The sequence below is a fragment of the Otolemur garnettii genome, unplaced genomic scaffold (assembly GCF_000181295.1).
Source record: "Otolemur garnettii isolate 467f Iridium unplaced genomic scaffold, OtoGar3 scaffold00055, whole genome shotgun sequence".
NCBI lineage: Eukaryota > Metazoa > Chordata > Mammalia > Primates > Galagidae > Otolemur > Otolemur garnettii.
Window position 1 is genome coordinate 9,370,067 of NW_003852450.1, and position 11,007 is coordinate 9,381,073.

Below are 11,007 nucleotides of genomic sequence, written 5' to 3' on the forward strand. Positions count from 1 at the left end.
AGCATGTAGGTTCAGCCTTGAGGACTGGAGAGACCAGATTGAAGTTGAAGGAGAGAAAGAGGAAATGCAACTGAAGCATTGAATTGGGTATCTTGACTCATCAGGAACTAGGAAGAGACAAAAGAGGACAGGTAGGCCAATTTCTAAGTCATTCAGTTTAGCTGTGAATTCTTTGGCAAGTTACTTGATCTCTATAGTTGCTCATTTGTAAAATGGAGATTATCCTAATACCTTTCACCCAGGGAGTGGGAATTAAATGAGACAAGGTACGTAAAACATTAGCACAATGCTTGCCACATGGGCAAGAATCACTATATTCTTAGTTCATTTCTACATCTTTGACTGAGAAATATCTGATACCGTTTGGTTTGTTTGACCCCTCCAAATCTTATGTTGAAATTTAACCCCCAGTGTTGGAGGTGGGGCCTATTGGGAGGTGTCTGGGTTGTGGGGATGGATCCCTTCTAAATAGATTAATGCCCTCTCTGGTTAGGGAGTGAGTCTTAACTCCAGTAGTTTCTTAGACATCTGGTTGTTAAGAAGAGCCTGGGGCCTCCCTGAACTCTTCTCCTTCCTCTCTCACCAGGTGTTCTCTACACATGCATGCTCACCTTTGCCTTCCAGCATGAGTGAAAGCAGCTGGAGGTCCTTACCAGCTGCAGGTGCCAGTGCCATGCTTCTTGTACAGCCTGCCGAACTGTGAGCCAAATAAACTTCTTGTCTTTATAAATTACCCTCTTGCAGGTGTTTCTTTACAGCAACACAAATGGATTAAAAAAACATAACATATATGTATGTGTGCACAGCCTTACACATAATCAATATTTAGTAAATGTGGAATGAATGAATGAGGATATAGGTAGTAAAGGTAGAGAAACTTTCATGCTATCAGGAGATGATGATGATAAATCTTCCCATAAATAAATGTCATGTGATGAACATGGTAACCTTTACTTTAAGAAAGAAAAAATTCTCAATATATTAAGACATTCAATCTAACTTTTAAGAAATTTGTCAAAGTTATTGTACAATTTCCTTGATCTAGGAAGGCCAGATTTTGTAAGAGGTTTTATTTACATCATATGAATGTTTTTAAACTGAAATTCTTATACCAGTAAAATTTATACTTCACAGTCTTCTTAGTTTAAAAAATTCTGCAGTTAATTCTTATTCAAGTATAACTCACTACCTTACATTAATACTATTTTCAATTCTCAAATCAATAGACTGGATGTTTTGGGGAAAAAAATCTAATTAGTCTCACAGAGGGGTTACCTTAGGAGGCAGGGGAAAAGCCCTGCTGTTTCTAAGGTATTGACTGGGAAGCCAGCCAGCTGGATGAAAACCCTCTTTAATGGCTCCAGATGAGGTCAATGTAAGTGCTCTTGGCAATATATGGGAATGAGAGTAAATATAAAGACAACTTCTGTTCTTTTGCTCCACGTAGTTAGTACCACTTTGTTTACATTTGGTAAAATATGCATTTCAGGTTGGTTGCTGGTTTTATATAAATGGGATGTTGTGGCTCAGGTAAGAATCAATAATGAACAAAAAGAAAACATCTCAACATAGATCCTGGGCCATTATTAGTTCTTTGGAGAATATATATATCAATACACTACTGATGTAAAAATGGAAGCGATGTTGATGTTCCAGGGTTTGAAGTGGAGCTGTGTGGAGCACTCTATACTCCATTCCTGAACATACTATTTCCTTTGCATATGCACTTCATGGAATGCTTTACCCTGTCATTTTCACTTGGTGAAGTCATACTTATCTCTCAAGGCCTAACTTAGTGTCACTTTCTCTTTGACACTTTTTGTCTCCTGTGACATTAGCATCTTCTGTTTTGCCACCAGACTGTTTTGTGCTGGCTGAAACTACAGCACTTATTACAACCTAGCTATTTGTTTATGTGCCCCTGTCCCTCGCTGGAATACGTATGTACTCCTTAAGGACCTAGTCTCCATCTTATTCACCTTTATATTTCTAGTACTTAGCTTAATACCTGGCTTAACGAATAAAAATCTTTATCTGAAAACTTCCTGAAGAGAAAATAGAATTCGTCATGTTACTATAGCTAGTGTATTTTTTATTATTTCCTTTTAATGCAAATATATTTCTTACAAAAATGTAATAATACAAACACACATTTTTTTTAGCACTTTTGTAAAAATTTCCTAACATTAGATATTACTGAATATATGCAGAGATATCTATATATCTAAACTTGTTCTAGTAATGCAGGAAATTTGTATTTACCTGAATACATAGGTTCCTATTAAGTTGAGTGACATCATGCCCATTGCCACAATACACAGCAATCTACAGCTGGAATTGATGTAACCCTCAGGGGACATTTGGCTATTTTTAGTGATCACAACTGAGGTGGAAGGTTGGTGCTACTGGCTTTGAGTAGGTAGAGGCTACAGATGTTACTAAAAATCCCACAATGCACAGAACAATCCCCACAACAAAGAATTACCCACTTAAAATATCAGTTGTGCTTAAGTTGAGACACTTTATACTAGAAGGGAAGAAGCAGCCTTTAATCATGCACTTTCCACTGGGACCCCATCAACCTACACAGTACCAAAGACTGTATATACCAGCACTGCCGAACGTATCACCAGCCTAAATCTATGTTGTAAGCTCCTGACCCATCTATTCTTTCCTTCCCTTTCTCATTCCCTCCCTTCCTTTCTTCTTTCCTTGTTTCTCTCTCTCTCTCATCATGTTTAAACAGCATCTGTATGTCTCAAGGTAGCTCAAGCAAAACACATGTTAGACATAAAATTTATGATTTTCTTGGAACATTCCTTCTTAACTACATAAATTCTCCTAATCAATACTTTTACAATCTACCCAGCTTCCCAGATATTCATCTTCTACATGAAATTAGTCCCAAAGTCATTGTATCCTTTGAATAATGCCTAAATCCTTTAATTCTGATCAGACCTATTTTTCACTCTTATCTTGACAGTGGCAATATCCTAACTCAGTGGCTCTCAACCTGCGGGTCGTGACCCATAGGAGCTGTATTAGAGGGCCGTGGCATTAGGAAGGTTGAGAACCACTGTCTTAACTAGTCCCTCTAATCCTTCCCTGTTTCTGCACAGTATTTCAAGAGTAATTTCTTTTTTTTTTTTGAGGCAGGGTCTTACTCTGTTGTTCTGGCCAGAGTGTAGTGGCATCATCATGACTCACTGTAACCTCAAACTCCTCAAACCACCTTCTGCCCCAGCCTTCAAGCAGCTGGCCCTACAGATATGCATCACCACACTGCGCTAATTTTTCTAATTTTTGTAGAGACAGACGGGGTCTTGCTCTTGCTCAGGCTGGTCTTGAACCACTGGCCTCAACCAATCCTACTGCCCTAGATTCCCAAAGTGCTAAGATAGTTAGCTAGTGTGCCCAACTAAGAATAATATTTTAAAAAGATACTGGTTCTTTTTCATTGTTAAATGAATATACAATCATTTTAACAATTTGAGAATACCAATTATAGTAAAGAGGAAAATAGAATTAATTTTTTATGATACTACAACCTAGTACATTTTCCTATAGTTCTTTTTCTATGAAAAAACTATATGTTTCTGATACGAAATCAAAATAATACACACAAGCATAAGATCTTCAATTTTGTCAGAATGTAGCATTATATATTATTGAATACATACAGAGACATTTTTATATCTAACTTGGTTCTAATCATTCAGGAAAATACTTGCATCAGACTCTGCTGGTCAGGGAAAACTGAGTGTAATAAATGAAGTGTGTGCGTGTCTATTGGGATTGGTCTCTATATAACACACACTAGTGATGTGGTACATTGAATGACACTGATTGGGTGAGTCCTTCCTACTCAGATGTGATAGTCTGCAGTACTCATCCAGCTTGCCTATATGCCAGTCTGCTCTCTCCTTATAGATTGTTTAACGATTGTGTAGGTAAAAAAATGGCCAACTGCCAGCAATTTCATGTGCTGTAGCCTCCTACATAAGGTTGAGCTTGAAGGGGGGCCAACCAACCAATATCCAGCATATATGATGGGATTCTTATTCCTTAGTCTTATCATCTATAACTATGGACTTTTGTCTTTTGGGGGGATTGGAAACTTACACTTTTGTCTATCATCTGAAAATGTTGAGTATCCCTACTTCAGTGACCTCTTCTTATATCTTCTTGATTAAAAAAGACCTTTTTAAATTTTCTCAAGTAGCATCAGAGTGTCAGTTTTCTAGCATGAATTTACCAGTGGCATTTGTAATCTATTTGCTTACTTTTTTCTGTCTAGGGATTTTGCAGTTGGTTCCATTCATTGTTTCAGGACCAATCCCTAACCCTGTTTTATTATGGCAATTTGGTGTCATTCCTGTGGGTGACATGGATGTGATGTAGATCTAGTGGCTAAATGTACATACCACTTACAAGGTATGAAGTGGAGCTCCATTCCAGTCCAGATTTTTAAGCATTGAACCTGACTTGGATATCCAACCTTGCATGGATATCTTTTGTCTCTTATTTTTATTAAGATAATGAAATTTTGATTTTCTGTTAAAAAAACCCTCATCTGAGAATTATAGTATTTAATGAGAGAATTGTATCTTATGGGATTATAGTAGTTATGGTTTAAAAACTGATGTTAAAATTTAGTCCCCACTGTGGTGGTATTGAGAGGTAGAACTTGAGAGCACTCCTCAAGAGCACTCGTGGCATGGCTATCCATCAGTAGGTTAATGGGATAAAGGGTTGTCATGAGAGTGGGTCTGGTGGTTTTCTAAGAAGAGGAAGAGAGATCTGAGTTAGCATGTTCTGCCCCTTACCACATGATGCCCTGCAATGCTTCAGAACCACAGCGAGTCCTTACTAGCAAGAAGGCTCTCACCAAATGTGGCCCCTTGACCTTGAACTTCTTAGCCTCCATAACTGTAAGAAATAGACTTCTGGGCGGCACCTGTGGCTCAGTGAATAGGGCACCTGCCCCATATATTGAGGGTGGTGGGTTGGAATTCAGCCCGGCCAAACTGCAACAACAACAACAAAAATAGCCGGGCATTGTGGCAGGTGCCTGTAGTCCCAGCTACTTGGGAGGCTGAGGCAAGAGAGTCACCTAAGCCCAAGAGCTGTGAGCTGTAATGCCACAGCACTCTGAGACTCTGTCTCTAAAAAAAAGAAAATAAATAGACTTCTTTTCTTTATAAATTACCCAGTATTAGCTATTCTGTTATAAGCAACAGAAAATTGGCCAAGACACATTTGGCTTTTCTGTCATTTACTACGTGGATTTTTAAATTTTTATTTATTTATTTATTTTTGGTTCTCCCACATTCTGAACCTCTTTAGAGCAAAAAATTTCCCAGTCTACACCATGTATTGTTCACCAGAACTCCCCTCTTTGCCCTCCCTACAAAGTTCTTATTTATGTTAAGTTTGCCTCTGAGGCTCTGAGCTTGCCACTCTCTCTACCTTGTCTGCTTGTGTGTCCTTTTCTTGTGTGTCCTTTACTGTCACACAGTACTGAATAAATGTAAAAAGAAAGGCACTAAAGCTTGAACACCAGTTTTCAGAGTCAGACTCTGGATATTTGAAGTAGGGGACACAACTCAGAGGCGGATCAAACCCCTCTTTACCACATTTCAGTAGGGTCGGTTTGATTTTACCCTGAAAAACAAGGGAGCTGCTAGGGGATTCTAAGCAGGAGATGACTTGTTTATATTGACACTTTAACTCTGCCACCACCCACACAGAGCAGAGCTGACAACTCTACCACTCTGCATAAGTCACAGATGTCATTCTTCTCCAAAATATGTGTAGCAATGATACATGTAGAGAGAACGCAAGTCGGTATGAGAATTTTGTAAAACTATTGCCTATTTTCTGACCCTTCCTCTTTTAAAAATTTATATAGCTTTTGCTTTGTGTATGTTTTCTTTCTTTCTTCTTTCTTTCTTTCTTTCTTTCTTTCTTTCTTTCTTTCTTTCTTTCTTTCTTTCTTTCTTTCTTTCTTTCTTTCTTTCTTTCTTTTCTTTCTCTGGATCTCACTATTTGCTTAGGCTAGAGTGGCATGGCTATCCATAGTTGTGATCCCACTGCTGATCATCATGGAAGTTTTGAGCTGCCTGTGTCTGACCTGGGCTGGTTAACCTCTCCTTGGTGGTCCCCTTCTCCCAGGGGGTCACTATATTGATGCTGAACTCAGAATGGACACCCAAATTGGCATAATGCACTCAGCCCAGAACTTCTGTGCTCAAGCAATCCTTTGCCTCAGCCTTCTGAGTAGCTGGGACTACAGGTGCACATCTAGCTAGCTTTTGGTATATTTTCTACCTTGTTCTAAAGTCAAGAATTTCTCAATTTTAAATCATGTTCTATTTTATCTACTACATATTTGAATAAAAGTCACGAAACATCTAAAAGAATTAAAAAAATTAGTTACTATCATCCTACAGCGTGGATATGTGTCCCAAAATAGGTATGAAATGACTAGGAATTTATTAACTAGAATATTCTATTAAATAATATGGCTACATCTATAGTTTAATGACATTTAATGGTTATAAAGAGGGTTCCCAGTCTCTGTAAAATACTGAAGTTATTTCTAAATCATCAGAGAACGAGGATTTTTTATTTATTATTTCAGCATACATTTTGTTGTGGTATAATTTTTCAAATATTTGTGATCTTTGCCTATATGCATAATTCTATATTTAGCACATTTTTAGATGAATTAGAACATCCCCAATGAGAATTAGTCTCTTCTTTCCCAAGTTCTGCAGTTTTACCCTTCATTAAAATATTCTCCATACTCTCTTAGATCAGAGCTATTTAAACATACACCTTTTTTTCCTCCCTAAGTTGTTTGCTTTTGGGAAACAGAGGCTGGGCCTTTTTATCTTTTTATTTCTCATATCATAGGACACAATCTTGGCACACAGTTTGTTTGGTAAATATTGGTTAACACTAAGGTTTGTGAGCTTAATTTACTATATCAGAGACACTAACTGCCTACTCTCTTGGGGAAGTTCAAAGTCCTCTGATACTCTGTCTCCTGTGGTTCTAGTGCTAGGGGCCTGCCTGCATGGAATACTTTTAGAAAAAGTAAAAGAAAGTTCTAAAGTTCCATTTTTGTTCACACAACTGCCTGGCTGACTTTTAAAATTCTATAGTTAGATCTTTATTTCTTTAGCATCAATTCAAATGCAAATAATTTGATTAGAGTGATTCTTTAAGTATTTAAATACTTTGATGTTTTGCGTCCAGTATGAAGGAATTATCCAAGTGCTTGTTTTACAACAAGCAGGAGAAAGAGCTTATATGAAGGTAGTTGTGGAACAGAAGTTCTGAGGCCAGGGGTAGGCAGCACAAGCTCTGCCACCATGACATAGTTGGCACGCTTTTACTAAATATTTCTAGCCAGTGAATTCTTACAGCACTAAAATATCATCAGGGAAAGATCTGATAATTCTGAAATTCTTCTCCCATCTGGCTGTCACTCTGGTTTAAAATTTAACTCCATATTCTTGTTAGTGGAAGGAAACAGCTGGGTTGAGTGTTCCACAGTGCCGTGGTTTCCCTCCAGACATTTCTTCTTCAGGGACACCTAGTATCAATGTTTTCAGCCTTTAATCTGCCATCCAGACTTTTAATTATTGCTCTGATCTCCCCAGCTTCCTTTGAAAGATTTCACAATTTTCAAGACTCAGAGTAGCACAGTATTCTAGTGAATATTGGGTGAACTCTGTTGTCAGTTTTTAGGTAAACTCTGTTTTCTGTTGTTAGTGGGATATGACTTCACTTTCCTGTCCTATTTATTATATTTTATATTTCAAGCTTTTCCATCACTTCCGGGCATTAATTTTGGGACAGTATTTTCTCCTAAGTTTTTGTTTCAAAGTACAGATTTGAACTTTGTCATTTAGTATTTTATACAGCAAACTGCTTTGAAGGCCATGGCTTTTGAGACTTGAAATTGTTGCGGGAAGACGAGGCCCAGTGGAGAGAAAGAGCACCCAAACACCATGCTTATAAGAGGAAGGCTTTATTCACTGGCTGGGAGCTTACAGCATAGAAGAATTCCAAATGGCTGTGCTCCCGGACTGGCTTGGTCTTTCCCTTTTTATCACCAGTCAAAAAGTTCCAACCCAGGGTGGGTGGTGCCTGTGGCTCAAAGGAGTAGGGTGCCAGTCCCATATACCAGAGGTGGTGAGTTCAAACTCGGCCCTGGCCAAAAACTGCAAAAAAAAAAAAAAAAAAATTCCAACCCATAGGTAACCTTTCTCATTGGCCAGTTTGAATCAAGCAGGAGATGCTATTCTAGCCTCCACAGAACTACAGGATTTCACAGAAGTGGAAATTTTCAAGTTCTAGGAAGTTAAGTCTACAAATTCTCAAGAGCTGAGGACCCTGCAGGTATATCCTTGTGGTCTCCTTGAGAAGACCTGTTCTCCTAGACCTAACCCTTCTCGGGTATCCTCTCTCATTATGACAGCAATTGGGGCCCTAATGGAAGCAGAGGAAAAAAAGATAAATAATGATTTTCTCTGAGATTTGTAAAGTTTAGTGTCTATCAGTTAATGATGATGAGCCTAGGACAACAGAGACTTCAAGTACATTCCTAATCTATGTTTACAGTGATCTGGTGAAATCAACCTATTTGTTCCTCAAAGTTCTCTTCTTTAAAATAACTGTCATGACATTTGACTTGTCTTGGCCCTACATTGGGATTTATGAAAAGCAAGGCAAAGGCAAAGGGAAGCACAACTGTGAAATATTTAGAGCTGAGCTAATCCATCGATAATTATTTTACCTGAAATTAATATTGTTATCATTAGATCAAAGTCAAAATAAATCCTGTCACTAGAATTCATTTGACTACTTCCTTTCTTCACTCATGTATTCATCCCTTATCCCCCAGATATTCATTGCCCGTATCACCTGCCAGGTAACGTTCTAGCCTCTATGCTGGTAGGTAAGATACTTGGGATCTCTGCCCTCATGAAACCTACATTCTAGTGTGTAAGAGCTTATGTAAGTGCTAGGGGGGAGACAAAAATAGATAAATATAAATCTAAGCAAGTTACACATTATGAACATTACTGTGAAGAAAATGAAGTGATATAATAGAAAACTGTCAGGTGTGTAGGAAAGAGCTTAGTGGCTAAAGAGTAAAAGGGCAGGGTGGTGAGCAAAACAAGATGAGCAAGGAAGAGACTTTATCCCACAGAGTAAGGGGTTTAGTTTTATTTTAAGAGCAAGAGGGCAAGCATGGTGCTTTATACCTGTAATCCCAGCACTTGAGGAGGCTGAGGTGGGAGGACCACTTGAGCCCAGGAGTTGGAGGTTACAATGAGCTATGATGGTGCTACTGCACTCCAGTTTGAGCAACAGAGCAAGACTGTCTCTGAAGAAAAAGAAAAAAAAAAGGAAGAGGAAGACACTCAGGTGAGAATAGTGGGTGATCTCAGTGATGGAGCAGGCTGGGGTTATGAAGGAATAGGAGAAATCGGGGAGAGATGTTGTATTTTAGGCTAGAGGATGACGGTGTCTTTTATTGAAATGAGAACATGTGGAAGGGGGCATCGACAGTCCTTTTTCAGGTTTTTTATATTTGAGAGGCCAAGTAAGCATCCCAGGGGAAGTAGATAGTTGTACATTTACATCTGTTTTACAAGGGAAAAGTCAGCTCTGAAGATATCTATCTAGGAATCATTAATATATAGGGGTATTTAAAGCTGGGGATTGGGTAATATTCTCAGGAAGAACGTATGGAGAAAATAAAGGAGATGTTAATTCTGAGCTGGGAAGGGGCACTTCTGTATTTGTTTCTCATCTACATCAGGGGCCCACAACCCACAGCCCACGGGCCAGATTCGGCCTGACTTTGGGTCTGTATGGCTAGCAGCTAAGAAAGAGTTTGACTTTTTTTTTTTGTTAAACTCTTCTTTTAGAGAAAGGGTCTCACTATTTTGCCCAATCTGGTCTCAAATGATCCTTCTGCCTCTGCCTCCCCATTGTGCTGCCACGCCCATCAGAGTTGGATTTTTTTTTTTTTTTTTTTGGGACACAGTCATACAATGTGAATTACTGAAATCAGGGTAATTAGGGTATTTATCACATCAGGCATTTAACAATTTTTTATGTTAGAAACATTCCAATTTCACTCTTTTATTTTTTTAAAGGATACTCTATTGTTTTTTTAAAAATTTAATTTCATTTTTAACCCATTGTTTTAATATTTTTAAAGAGTGCATGTCCCACAAAGTCTAAAGTATTTATGATCTGGCCTTTCAGAAGAAAAGCTTGTAGAACCCTGAAATAGAGAATATGTACAAACCAGGAAACAAAACTAGGAAGAACTGTGTGGGACATAAAAGGAAAATTAAAAGAGGTCAATGTCACAGAACATATGAGGAGAAAGGGTTTGAGGAAATTCTCTGAGAGGCCAGGTAAGATAAGGATCAAGGATGACATGACTATCATAGATGACCAGATTAGTTAAGGGGTGTAACGTTAGCTTTGTAACAAATAATCCCAGCATTTCAGTAATTTACTACAATACAAGCTCATCTATATAATTTCAAATTGGCAGGGGGTAAGGTGGTGGTTTTCTGTGTGTGCATGGACATTCTGGCAGAGAGGAAGAAGCTGTGGCCTTGGGACCATGTGTGGCCTTCTCAATTCTTGAGTATGGCCTTCTGACTGAATCCAAATTTTACAGAATCCTTTATTAAAAGGATTTGTTCTGTGATGTCTGGATTCAGTTGAAGGGCTGCACTTGGGGATCTGGAGGGCCACAGGTGGCCTTGAAGTCACAAGATTTCCCACAGGTCTGCAAGTAGAGAGAAAGAATCCACGCGTGAGAGCTTTTAAAGAGCTGCGGAACCTTGACCCCCATTCAATTGGTGAGAGCTTACTCACCTGGCCACACCCGGCAGCAAGAGAGATTGGGAATTGTGGTCTGAGTGTAATTGGAAAAAATAAAGTACATGGGTTTTGGTGACCACA